This window comes from Lactuca serriola, chromosome 3 (assembly GCF_051521515.1).
Source record: "Lactuca serriola cultivar US96UC23 chromosome 3, Lser_US96UC23_V15, whole genome shotgun sequence".
In the NCBI taxonomy this organism is placed as follows: domain Eukaryota; kingdom Viridiplantae; phylum Streptophyta; class Magnoliopsida; order Asterales; family Asteraceae; genus Lactuca; species Lactuca serriola.
In genome coordinates, this window is record NC_136410.1 from 248010111 (window position 1) to 248023652 (window position 13542).

Sequence of the window (13542 nt, forward strand, 5' to 3'; positions counted from 1 at the left end):
GAATCATTTTGATAATGTATAGCCTAATAGCTACCATGTGACAATGCCAATTAATTAATATGATTATCTTGTGACCCATTTGATCCATGACTAATACTAAGTAAATCAATTAAGATTAAGTGGATGGACCTTCATCAAATAAGTCGGCTTTGACACCTTTAAATATGATACTTTGTTATATTTGTTAAATGCTTGTGAATATAATTCTTATTGACCCTTTATCTAAGGATTGATCCTAGAATTTTCATTATTTGTTTAAGTTATACCTTTTAGATCTTTTAAATCATGAATCACTTTACACAAGAACTTTAAAATGATTTGATCAATTTATTAATAACTATCTACGACTTTACCCATTTGAAAATGATGATTAATATTTTATTTATTTATTTATTTCGATGACCCATTTAACCGAGGATTAATACTAACTAAACACATTACAAACTATTGAAAGTCAAATGGGTCGAGTGGATGGATGTTTTCTTAAATAGGTCAATTTTAATTTATTCTGCAATCTCCAGTTGAGAATTAGACTGACTGAAAACAGAACATAAACAGAGGAGACCATCTGTTATTACAAAAAATTGAAATCTCAACACCTTGTATTCTTTGCCGTATAACTTTGACTTTCATTGGTAACATGATAAATTTAGTAATTCATCATGATTTCTGAAATTTATTAGCCTGCACACAAAACAGAGTTTGTTAAAAACCTTATTTTTGATCATCAAAATAAATAAATAACAAAAAAACAAAAAACATATTAATAAGGGTAAGATGGTCTTTTCTATAGACCAGGGACCACCGGTGTAAAAAATACAAACCACAGGGACCAACCATCTCAAAAATCCAATACTAGTACCAAAACTATGAATTAGGGAAACCAAAGGGACCATATGTGAAATTTACTCTAAATCGAAATTTTGTCCAATGACAAATGCTGAGGCAGTTCTGAAATTTCCGTGTCCGCCGGCTTCAGTTCTTCGAGTCGTCACAGTAAACATCATGGAGGAGGAGATCAGACGGCGGAAGCCTTTCGTCCGCAATGTTTATCTCAGTAGAAATGTAACACGAAATGGCGGCCGGAATCAGATTCGTCGGAGTTGGAGAAACTGCGGAATCAGAATAGGGGGCATGAAATAAAAAGAATTTTGGTTCCATGGAATTTTTACATCGACAAGATTCAGTTTGATATGTTTCGGTAAACAATTTTTTAATCTATCATGTTTTCGTTGAAACTTCTCAATTGCAACTTGCAACTTTTGGGGCCACAAATATGTAGTGTGCATTATTCAAACCTTTTCACTACTGTAAACAATAATCGAAATCGATCTCCTGGTAAACCCATTTCTTTCACATCTCTTGGAAATTGAAATCATTCTTTCTTTGCATCCATCCCATCCACATCTCTACTATATACTCTGCTCTTACCATAAATAATGGCTGATCTGAAAGCATTCTTTCTTCTTCCTTCCTTCTTGACAGTGGTCTTTGAAAAGCTGGCATCTGAACCCTTGAAAAAGATTGCTTGTTCCAATGAAACAGAAAACTTTATCCCACGTTGATCAGCAAGGCCATTTATATCATGATCCATGTACCAAAAACCATGTAAATTCCACCCTTACATTTATTTACGTCTGCAGATGATATTTGAGCAAATCAATTCCCTGAAAACCAATTGATAATTGAAAAATATAAGACCCAGAATAACTTATTTTCCTTCTGTACTACAACATTCTACTTTCATTTCTTTTTATTACACCATTATACTTCAATTTTTCTTATTAAGACATTGTACATAGAAAAACCTACAGATTATAATAGTGATCAATGTTTTGTATTAGGAGGAAATGAAGGTGTAGTGCTATTTCTTGCATTTAACCAAAAGATATATAGAAAAGCACTTGCCTGGTCTTCCTTGGTCATCTTTCTCACGGCCTACAACAGAAACGAGAACACATGATGACATGGCACATCAAATGTCATTATAAGCACAAAGAAAGTAGTTTGTGTCGTTTTTATTTTTAGTATACATGTAAAGTAAGGGAGAATGAAAAGATCAATTAGAAATCGACTATAACTTACCTCGAGAAGTAACAATCTCTTTAAGATTTATGACATTCTCATAATACATCTTCTTTAAGATTTTGATCTCACGAACGACAATTATTGAAAACTCTATTTAGATAGTAGATTTAGGTTTAAGACAAATTATGTAAGTAGTTGTTTAACAATTTGTAGAGGAAATAAGTTTTTTTTTTTTTTTTGTTTTTGCAGAAAAAGGTGTCTTGTACCCTCCCTCTCGTTGTCCATTCGTATCCTCTTTAGAGCAACAATTTCACCGGTTCTGATTTCTCAATCCATGCATACTTGACTGAAAGAGCATCGTTATAACAGAAAATTGTAAGTTCAGGTAAAAAGGACGTCACAAGCAAGACAAGAGTACAAGATAACTTACATCACAGACCAAAAGTAGACTATAGGGAAATTTAGGGTTTGTGGTGGAAATCTGGATACCAACTTGGATCGTGATATCACTTTTCGAACTAATATTTCTACCCTATGCCTAGGTTACAAGAAATTCAGTCTAGAATAATCCAAGTGGACACTTACGATTCTAGGCATAGAAATTGTAAGCAGATATGCTAGAGGATTCTGTGAAAGTATAATGAAAAACGAGAGCTTAAGATCGTAACCCTCTTCTGAAGAGGAAGAACTGTTTATATATTAAACGAGATTAGAGTTTCATTAGCGTTGGGTCGTCATTAGTTGCTTTGGAAGAAAGTCATGATAATCCGGATTTAATGAGGATTTAGGGTTACTAAAACTAACGAGTTTCGTTAGTTTTACCATAATCACCCTCAAGAAATTGAATTTTCCACTATGTTCCCATATGTAAAATTCGGTGAGGTTTTGGGGCGTTGCCCTTCGACCCCGCTAAAGGGTCGCTGCCCCAGGACCCCCGACTAGTCGTCAAACCGGCTTCTAATTCGATCTTATATATGTGTGCACTCCGCACAACCCCGTACATATATTAGAGTACAAATTATGAAGCCCCTTAGCTCACATGTTAGTTCCAGTTACTTAAAATGACATGGTGACATTAAAATCACCAACATAGAAGTGTACTCTTTGACTGCTTTCAAACACCTCATGAGTTCTACATGAGTTCTACAGGACTACTCTTTGATTGTTTTATGGAAGTAAGTTAATTGCATAAGGGTAAAAATGGAATCAATTTTTTTGTCCCAATGAACAGTACCATTTAGCTCAATAACCTTCTCATTTCTTGTGAAATTTCTCTTGACTGTTCTCCTAAAAGAACTCAAGGAGATCCACAGCCACCATGAAGCAGAAAGGAAACATCGGTAACCCTATTAATAAAAGTGAGGAAAGAAAATCAATTTAGCCAACAACCTTTGTATCAATAGATTTGAAAATAATCAGTTTAAAAGAAAATCAAAGTTCGAATTGCTTGCTGCCAGCTGATTGTAAGTGTTGGTGGGTTTTAATTAGGGATCATTTATCGGTCTAGATTCTGAGTGGTGTGTTTCTACTCCTACTTTCTTTTTGCAGCAAGTCAAAAGAAGGAGAAAATCGCAGAAGAAAGTCGACCCAAGAAATTGGAAGAACAGAATCGAGAAATTAGAACGAAATCATTTTCAAAACCCCTAACAATACATGAATGAAAAACAAATTCGAACTGACATATAGTAGGGCTCTGGTTATGATCAATTCTACAAGAGTTTTGAAGAAATTTATTCTTAGCTGCAATTTTAGGGGAAGAGGAGGAGAAACCTTGAGTCAATCTCTTAGTCCAGGCGGATGAAGCTTCTTGTCAGCTGATTTTGCCTGAAAAATCGATTCCAGTTAGCGATACATGAAGCGAAAGTGGAAGCAGAGGTGCAGTAGATTCCTTCCGGAACCGATTGTTTGCGACAGAGAAAGAAGTGGGAAGGCGTTTTGTGTGGCTCCAATCCAACGTTGAAGCATGAGGTGTGTCATAATTTTGGGAAAAATCATAGTCTTGAATGTGATGCGGTTCTTGGAAACGGGAGCATAATATGTATCGGGGGAATTTCGGAGAAGAAAAAACTGTAGCACCTGGTTTCTGATACGTAAAATTTATCTTTGCATTTTTCATTTTTAGCCTTGGACTCGGCGAGTTGTAGGTCCGACTCGCTGAGTAGAGACGGGATCCGGAGCGTGTTTAAGTTGGCGACTCGGCGAGTCCATATTCCGGACTCGGCGAGTCACCGCTGTCTGATGAAACCCTAATTCCAAGGGTTTGCCCCCTATTTAAGCTAGCTTGTGCGGCCCAAGCTCGCCCCCTTTCACCCTTAGAGCGCCCTACATAAAACCCTAACTCGTTTCTTGTGAGATTGAAGTGATTAGAGTGATTCCTTGAAGTTTTTGGGAGAAAAAGGAGAGTGGAGCAAGAAGAGGAGAAGGAGACCAGATATCTTGGTGCTATTTTAGAGTTCTCTGAGGTATATCTCTACTCCATTCTGTTTGTATGCTTAAAACCCCATTAGAGCACCTTTGAGCTCTTCTTGAACCTTTTTCCAAGCTTGTGCATGAAGTAGAATTCGTAATAGGTTGATTATCCACTAGATCAAGTCATGGTTGAGCTCCAGAAGCTCAGATCTATAACCTTTATGGGAGTAAATTGCTTGAATGTCCTAGATCTACCTTCTTAGCCCTTATTTCGCCCTTAATCCCCATTCTATGCATTTCTACACGTAAAGTTGGAAACTTTACGTGAAAATCCTGCCTTAAGAACCTAGATCTATGAATGGCATGAGCTGGATCCAAGCAGAATCGCGTGTATAGTTTTGCATGTGGCCGACTCGGCGAGTCGTTCATCTGACTCAGCGAGTCGAGTCGCGAGTCGCCGAGTTTCCCCCTTTTCGCAATTGCGGGTTGGGAGAAGTGAGTCATTAAGTGTGACTCAATGGGTCGGAAGCTAGACTCACTCATGAAGTCACTCAATGAGTCAATGCCATGACTCGGCGAGTTCAAGGCAACCTTCTTAGATCAAGAACAGACTCGACGAGTTGTTCATACAACTCGGCGAGTCATATCATAAAGTGTTCATCGGATGAAGATGAACTCGGCGAGTTGTTCATACAACTTGGCGAGTAGGATGAAGGACTATTGGCCTTGGGTATAGAAGGAAAACTCGTCGAGTCTACGCCTAACTCGACGAGTAGAGACGAATTTATGGTCAGACTAAGGGAAAGGGACTCGGCGAGTTGGCAAGCCAACTCGGCGAGTCTGGTCAACTGGTAGTTGACTGTGACTTGACTCTTGATTTGTAAGGGTAAATGGTCAATTTACCCTGAAGTCGGTTAGCAGTATTTGACTAAGGGTTTTGTGGGAATTATAGTCGGAGGATTTCCGGAGCGGCAGTAGCAGCAGACAGTCAGTTCCCACACAGATCGGCAGGGACTTTGAGGTGAGTTTCCTTCCAGTAGTAACGGGTCTAAGGCGCCAAGGCCGGCCCGTATAGACGAGATGTTAGTATTAGAGTGTGGGACGAGCCCGTATCTCTTGGTTGAGTTGACTATGATATATGCCAGTATGATAGAGATGTCTATACTCGTTGTCTGTATGATACTTGTATATTATGGGTTAGCGGCTGAGTGTGGGCGAGGCTCGTATCTCTCCGAGAGTGGAGTGTGGGCGAGGCCCGTATCTCCCGACTAGCGGAGTGTGGGCAAGGCTCGTATCTTCCTGAGTGTGGGCGAGGCCCGTATCTTCTAGCTGTACGTTGTATGCTTGCATGGTATGAGGTATTATGGGGGAACTCACTAAGCTTCGTGCTTATAGTTTTCAGTTTTGGTTTCAGGTACCTCTTCGTCGAAGGGGAAGGAGCTGGCACGGTAGCGGTACATCACACACACACCTGCTTGTATTCCGCATTATGACATCTACCTGGGAGATTGTACTCTGATATTTGTATGATTATTATAGTGTTGTAAATATCGGCCTAGGCGGCCGCCTAGGTGGCGCCTAGGCGCTTGGCAGTCTGCAACTGATTACGATTAGGGGTGTTTGGCGGAAATTGGTCATAATCGGTCTAGGCGGTCTTCGACGGTCCTTGGCGGTCCTCGGCGCTCCTAGGCGGGAAAATTTTCAAATTTTCAAATTTTCAAAATTTCAAATAATACACCAAAATTAACAAATTTTCAAAATTTTAAATTTTTAAATATTCAAAATTTCAAATATTATACCAAATATTTAAAATTTTCAAAATTTCAAAATTTTAAATTTTCAAATACTAATTTTTGTAGGATATATTAAATTTTAAAATAGTTTTATTAGTAATTTAAGGCACCCGATTAATCTCCGCAAAACCGATTAATCGCTTGACCCCAGTCCACTGCCGAGCTACCGCCGAGCGATTTTTACAACCATGGATTATTACAATGTTTCTGACATGCAACATCTTTTGTGAAATGAAATGGTTATTGAATGATTTGTTTCTAAATGTTTTGCTAAGTACATGTTTTAAAAAACGAAATTTTTGGGATGTTACAAGTTGGTATCAGAGCCCTGGTTTGAGGGATTTGAACACACCTGTGGGGGTGTTTGAACTCAAATCGAGGGATTAAAAGATTTTGGAAAAAGAAAATGTCTTCTAAAAAGCTAATAAAGGGTTCTAAGAAAGAACGAAGTGTGTGATGTGCGCGACCGGCCAAGCTCAAGTAAGTATTCCCCAAAGTACCCATACAAGCTTATGTTATGCTTATCAGTTTCAGTAGAACAACATGCTAGAATAGGACTAAGGATCTAGGAGTGATGCCTTATGTGCCTGCTTTAGGTGCTTCAGTGTGTGAAAAGTCGCATGCTAGGATTGAGTAGACAGTAGTAGGATGGCTTGTTTAGGTTATGCCTGATAGTGCGAGTTTAGCATTGTATGCTAGTTCAGTTTTTCCCTACGAGGATAGAGTTGCTTGAGATTGTTGTCTTTATGTCCAAATGCTTTTTGCTTTGTGCTATGTGGGCTTTGAAGTGATGGGAGTTAGCTGTTAGGTGAATACGTTAAAGTCACATGTGATCAGGGTTGAATACTCTCAGAGTGTTGGATTTGACCCTATTGCGTAGCTCTTGTTCGAGTCCTAACCGTGGTAGGGATGAGTCCTTTACTCGAAGGATTATCCGAGCCTCGTCACATGTGATTGTATTCAGGTAATAGCTAATTGGCATCACCAAGAGGCCTTCAACAGCTGAGGACTGGGTTGGGTGGAGTCAGAGGTTTCCTAGGGTAAGCCTAGGATAGGAGTAGCAGAGATCAGCGGTAGCGAAAGGGACCTGGTGGAGTCAAGGCAGTCCTTGGAGAAGGTACGGATAGATGTGGAAGGTAGTATGGGCCCGTACTACTGAAAGTAGAGGATCCATACCCGAATCGAGGAATGCCAAGATAAGACCATGGAACTTGTAGTGAGTGTGATTCCTCCAGAGGAATCAGTATCTCTAACAGTTGTTATTTCTTTTGTATTTCAGAATGGTGGTACTACGATCGAGGCCAGCAGTAGGCAGTACAGGAGAGGGATCGGGTTCTGGATCAGGTTTCGAGCCAGTAGACGAGGGGCTATGCGAGTTCATCGCGTCTGAGATCACCAGAGGCATCCTTGAGTCGACCCCATCATCTTCGGGTCGATCAATGAGGGGATATTGGAGTTGATGGAGGATCGCCTCCGGGCATTCAGGAGCGACATGGCATCTGGCCAGTCGGGATCTCGCACGCTGTCCTTCAAGGAATTTCGGGATAGTGGTGCACTGTATTTTCATGGGGCGAAGGACCCCATAGCGGCCAGACGATGGATTGCAGACATTGAGTTTGCACATATGATTAGCTTCTGCCCTGAGGGGTCGAAGGTGAGGTTCGCAGCAGGGTGTCTACAAGATCGAGCTAGGGATTGGTGGGAGTCCGTGGGGGATTCATTGGGAGCCTCGGCCGTCAAGGCTATGACTTGGTCAGACTTTGCGACCAGGTTCAGGGCGGAGTTTGTGCCGGCTGTCGAGCTTCAGCAGCTGGCCAGGGAGTTCTTGGATATGAGGCAGACGACGGAGACTGTGGTGGAGATCACCGCCAAGTTCTGGGAGAGGGCATTGTTAGTGCCCCAATATGCGGGTGATGAGGATATGAGGAGGACCCGTTATCATGACATGCTACGGGCTGACATCCGGGAGCATGTTAGCTTTTCAGCTTGCCCTACCCTAGAGTCCATGATTGCCAGGGCGAGGGAAAGGGATATCGATTTAGAGCACATTCGGAAGAGGAAGGCAGAGGCGGGGCAGGTGGTTGGGGCTTCGGGGAAGAAGCCCAAAGGATCAGATGGGAGGCCGAAAGGCCAAGGAGGACCGGGCCGCTGCGGGAAATGCGACATGACACATGAGGGAGCATGTAGGATGGGATCAACAGGCTGCTACAAGTGCGTCAAGGCAGGGCACTTTAGCAGGGATTGTACTACTCCTGTCTCAGTTATTCAGACATCTGAGTTGTTGTGTTTCCACTGCAACCAGAGGGGCCACAAGAAGGCCAATTGCCCCCAGTTGACAGCATCAGCGCCGGTTAGGGCGCCGGCTCCAGCTACCCTGCGGATTACAGATGGCCGGCAGGGTAAGGCAGAGGCTCCAGTGGTGAGGAGCCGGGCGTTTCAGCTGACGGCAGAGGAGGCATGCGCCACACCCGATGTGGTGACGGGATCGTTCCATGTGAACGGTATTCCTGTCCAGGTGTTGTTCGACTCGGGTGCCACCCGATCATTTGTTTCCCTTGCGCTTAGCAAGAGGTTTACTGAGTCTTCAGGCATGTTGGATTTCCCTTTAGAGGTGGAGATTGCCGATGATCGATCGGTGCGAGCGTCATCAGTATTCAGGGATTGTGTCCTGAGGCTTTTCGAGGAGCGTTATTTTGTGGATTTAGTTCCCATCCCGTTGCGGGGGAATAAGGTAATTATAGGCATGGATTGGTTGAGCCCTAATGGGGCGGTGATAGATTGCGCACAGCAGCTAGTGCGGATCAGGACCCCGAGTGGGGGAGAGTTGATGATCCACGGCGAGAGGCCACAGCGTGGGCCTGTAGTATGTTCAGCAGCAAGAGCTAGGCGCTACCTTCAGCAGGGATGCGCGGGGTATGTCGCGTATGTTATGGATACCCGGGAGACGGGTAAGGCGACGGTGAGCGAGGTTCCAGTGGTGCGAGACTACGCTGATGTGTTCCCGGAGGAGCTTCCTGGAATACCTCCGGAGCGCCAGGTGGAGTTCAGGATCGATCTAGTTCCTGGTGCGGCTCCAATAGCCAAGGCACCCTATCAGTTGGCTCCTCCCAAGATGCAGGAGTTGTCTACGCAGCTGCAGGACCTGCTAGACAAGGGGTTTATTCGACCGAGCAGTTCACCCTGGGGAGCCCCGATCCTGTTTGTAAAGAAGAAGGACGGGTCGCATCGGATGTGTATAGATTATTGGGAGCTGAATAAGGTAACGGTGAAGAACCGATACCCACTCCCGAGGATTGATGACCTCTTTGATCAGTTGCAGGGAGCATCTTGGTTCTCCAAGATCGATTTGTGTTCCGGTTATCACCAGATGAGGGTCAGGGAGGAGGATGTACAGAAGACCGTGTTTCGGACGCGTTATGGCCATTATGAGTTCGTGGTGATGCCGTTTGGGCTCACCAATGCTCCTGCCGCGTTCATGGACCTCATGAACCGCGTGTGCAGGCCGATGCTGGATTGGTCTGTGATAGTTTTCATCGATGACATCTTGGTTTATTCCAAGACACAGGAGGAGCACAAGGAGCATCTGAGAGAGGTTTTGGAGACCTTGAGAAGGGAGAGCTTGTATGCCAAGTTCTCCAAGTGTGAGTTTTGGTTGCGCGAGGTGCAGTTTCTTGGGCACCTCGTCAACCAGGACGGGATTTCAGTAGACCCGGCCAAGGTGGAGGCCGTGATGAGATGGGAGGTTCTGAAGTCTCCATCCAAGATTCGGAGTTTCCTAGGATTGGCAAGCTACTATCGGAGATTTATTTGGGATTTCTCCAAGATAGCCGTACCCCTGACACGATTGACTAGGAAGGCCGTGGTCATTCGTTGGGGGTCTGAGCAGCAGGCAGCGTTCGAGATTCTGAGACAGAGATTGTGCGAGGCGCCGATCTTAGCCCTGCCCGAGGGCGTAGAGGATTTTGTGGTATATTGTGATGCGTCGATCTTAGGCCTAGGTGCAGTATTGATGCAGAGGGGGCATGTCATTGCTTATGCCTCGAGGCAGCTGAAGCCTCACGAGGAGAACTACCCGACGCATGATTTGGAGTTGGGGGCGGTGGTTTTCGCCCTCAAGATATGGCGGCATTACCTCTATGGGGTTCGATGTACCATTTACACGGACCACAAGAGCTTGAGGTACCTCATGGATCAGCCGAATATGAACATGAGGCAGCGTCGGTGGTTGGACGTGGTGAAGGATTATCATTGCGGGATCCTTTACCACCCAGAGAAGGCCAATGTGGTGGCCGATGCGCTTAGCCGCAAGGCGGCGCCGATCAGGGATATTTGCGTGAGGATGACTGTGATGGCTCCCCTGTTGGAGCAGATTCGGGAGGCTCAACAGGAGGCTATGAAGGAGGAACATCGGAAGAGTGAGCGAATAGTGGGTTAAGTCACCTCCTTCGATTATGATAGCCGGGGGTTATTGACACTACACCGCAGGGTGTGGGTGCCATATCTTGGAGGCGTGCGCCAGATCTTGATGGAGGAGGCGCACAAATCCCGATTCTCTATTCATCCAGGGGCGACGAAGATGTATAGGGATCTTCGTCTAGACTATTAGTGGCCCTGCATGAAGCGGGACATGGCGTGGTACGTCGAGCGGTGTTTGACCTACAGGAAGGTCAAGGCCGAGCATCAGAGACCGCACGGCAAGATGCAACCGTTGGATATCCCGTTATGGAAATGGGAGAATATTACGATGGATTTTATCACAAAGCTTCCCCGGATGGCGCGAGGAGTGGATTCGATTTGGGTCATCGTGGATCGATTGACCAAGAGCGCCCATTTTATTCCGATTCAGGAGAGTATCTCGGCCGAAAAGTTGGCCGATATCTACATCAGGGAGATAGTGGCACGACACGGGGTGCCAGTGTCAGTGATATCGGATCGAGATGTGCGGTTCACTTCCAGGTTTTGGAAGAAGTTTCATGATGAGTTAGGCACTCGTCTGCACTTTAGCACCGCCTTTCACCCGCAGACGGATGGTTAGAGTGAGCGGACCATCCAGACTTTGGAGGATATGTTGCGGGCTTGCGTGATAGACTTTGGTGGCAGCTGGGATACCTATCTTCCCTTGGCTGAGTTCTCGTACAACAACAGCTACCACGCGAGTATTGACCGTCCTCCATTCGAGATGTTGTATGGTCGGAGGTGCAGGACCCCGATATGCTGGGGTGAAGTTGGCCAGAGGGTCATGGGGAGCACCGAAGTGGTGCTCAAGATGACTGAGAGAATCCATCAGGTTCGGAGCAGGCTTCAGACTGCGCAGAGTCAGCAGAAAAGTTATGCCGACAAGCGTCGATCAGACCTGGAGTTCCAGGTCGGGGATATGGTTCTCCTGAAAGTGTCGCCTTGGAAAGGCGTCATTCGATTCAGGAAGCGGGGCAAGTTGGGCCCGAGATACATTGGTCCATTCAGGGTTGTAGCCCGGGTGGGCAAGGTGGCATATAGGTTGGATCTGCCAGCCGAGCTCAGCCAGATCCACAGCACCTTCCATGTCTCCCAGCTGCGGAAGTGTCTCGTGGATGATTCAGCGATGGTGCCATTAGAGGATATACAGGTTGATGACAACCTGAATTACATTGAGCGCCCAGTCGAAATCCTTGACCGGAAGTCGAAGGATCTAAGGAACAAGAGGGTAGAGTTAGTGAAGGTGCAGTGGCAACACCGAAAGGGGTCCGAGTGGACTTGGGAGCCAGTGGAAGAAATGATGGAGCATTACCCCGAGCTGTTTCAGGATCGAGCAGCAGACTTCGAGGACGAAGTCTAAAATAAGTGGGGGAGATTTGTAGCATCTGGTTTCTGGTACGTAAAATTTATCTTTGCATGTTTCATTTTTAGCCTTGGACTCGGCGAGTTGTAGGTCCGACTCGCCGAGTAGAGACGGGATCCGGAGCGTGTTTAAGTTGGCCACTCGGCGAGTCACCGCTGTCTGATGAAACCCTAATTCCAAGGGTTTGCCCCCTATTTAAGCTAGCTTGTGCGGCCCAAGCTCGCCCCCTTTCACCCTTAGAGCGCCCTACATAAAACCCTAACTCGTTTCTTGTGAGATTGAAGTGATTAGAGTGATTCCTTGAAGTTTTTGGGAGAAAAAGGAGAGTGGAGCAAGAAGAGGAGAAGGAGACCAGATATCTTGGTGCTATTTTAGAGTTCTCTGAGGTATATCTCTACTCCATTCTGTTTGTATGCTTAAAACCCCATTAGAGCACCTTTGAGCTCTTCTTGAACCTTTTTCCAAGCTTGTGCATGAAGTAGAATTCGTAATAGGTTGATTATCCACTAGATCAAGTCATGGTTGAGCTCCAGAAGCTCAGATCTATAACCTTTATGGGAGTAAATTGCTTGAATGTCCTAGATCTACCTTCTTAGCCCTTATTTCGCCCTTAATCCCCATTCTATGCATTTCTACACGTAAAGTTGGAAACTTTACGTGAAAATCCTGCCTTAAGAACCTAGATCTATGAATGGCATGAGCTGGATCCAAGCAGAATCGCGTGTATAGTTTTGCATGTGGCCGACTCGGCGAGTCGTTCATCTGACTCAGCGAGTCGAGTCGCGAGTCGCCGAGTTTCCCCCTTTTCGCAATTGCGGGTTGGGAGAAGTGAGTCATTAAGTGTGACTCAATGGGTCGGAAGCTAGACTCACTCATGAAGTCACTCAGCGAGTCAATGCCATGACTCGGCGAGTTCAAGGCAACCTTCTTAGATCAAGAACAGACTCGACGAGTTGTTCATACAACTCGGCGAGTCATATCATAAAGTGTTCATCGGATGAAGATGAACTCGGCGAGTTGTTCATACAACTCGGCGAGTAGGATGAAGGACTATTGGCCTTGGGTATAGAAGGAAAAATCGTCGAGTCTACGTCTAACTCAACGAGTAGAGACGGATTTATGGTCAGACTAAGGGAAAGGGACTCGGCGAGTTGGCAAGCCAACTCGGCGAGTCTGGTCAACTGGCAGTTGACTGTGACTTGACTCTTGATTTGTAAGGGTAAATGGTCAATTTACCCTGAAGTCGGTTAGCAGTATTTGACTAAGGGTTTTGTGGGAATTATAGCCGGAGGATTTCCGGAGCGGCAGTAGCAGCAGACAGTCAGTTCCCACACAGATCGGCAGGGACTTTGAGGTGAGTTTCCTTCCAGTAGTAACGGGTCTAAGGCGCCAAGGCCGGCCCGTATAGACGAGATGTTAGTATTAGAGTGTGGGCCGAGCCCATATCTCTTGGTTGAGTTGACTATGATATATGCCAATATGATAGAGATGTCT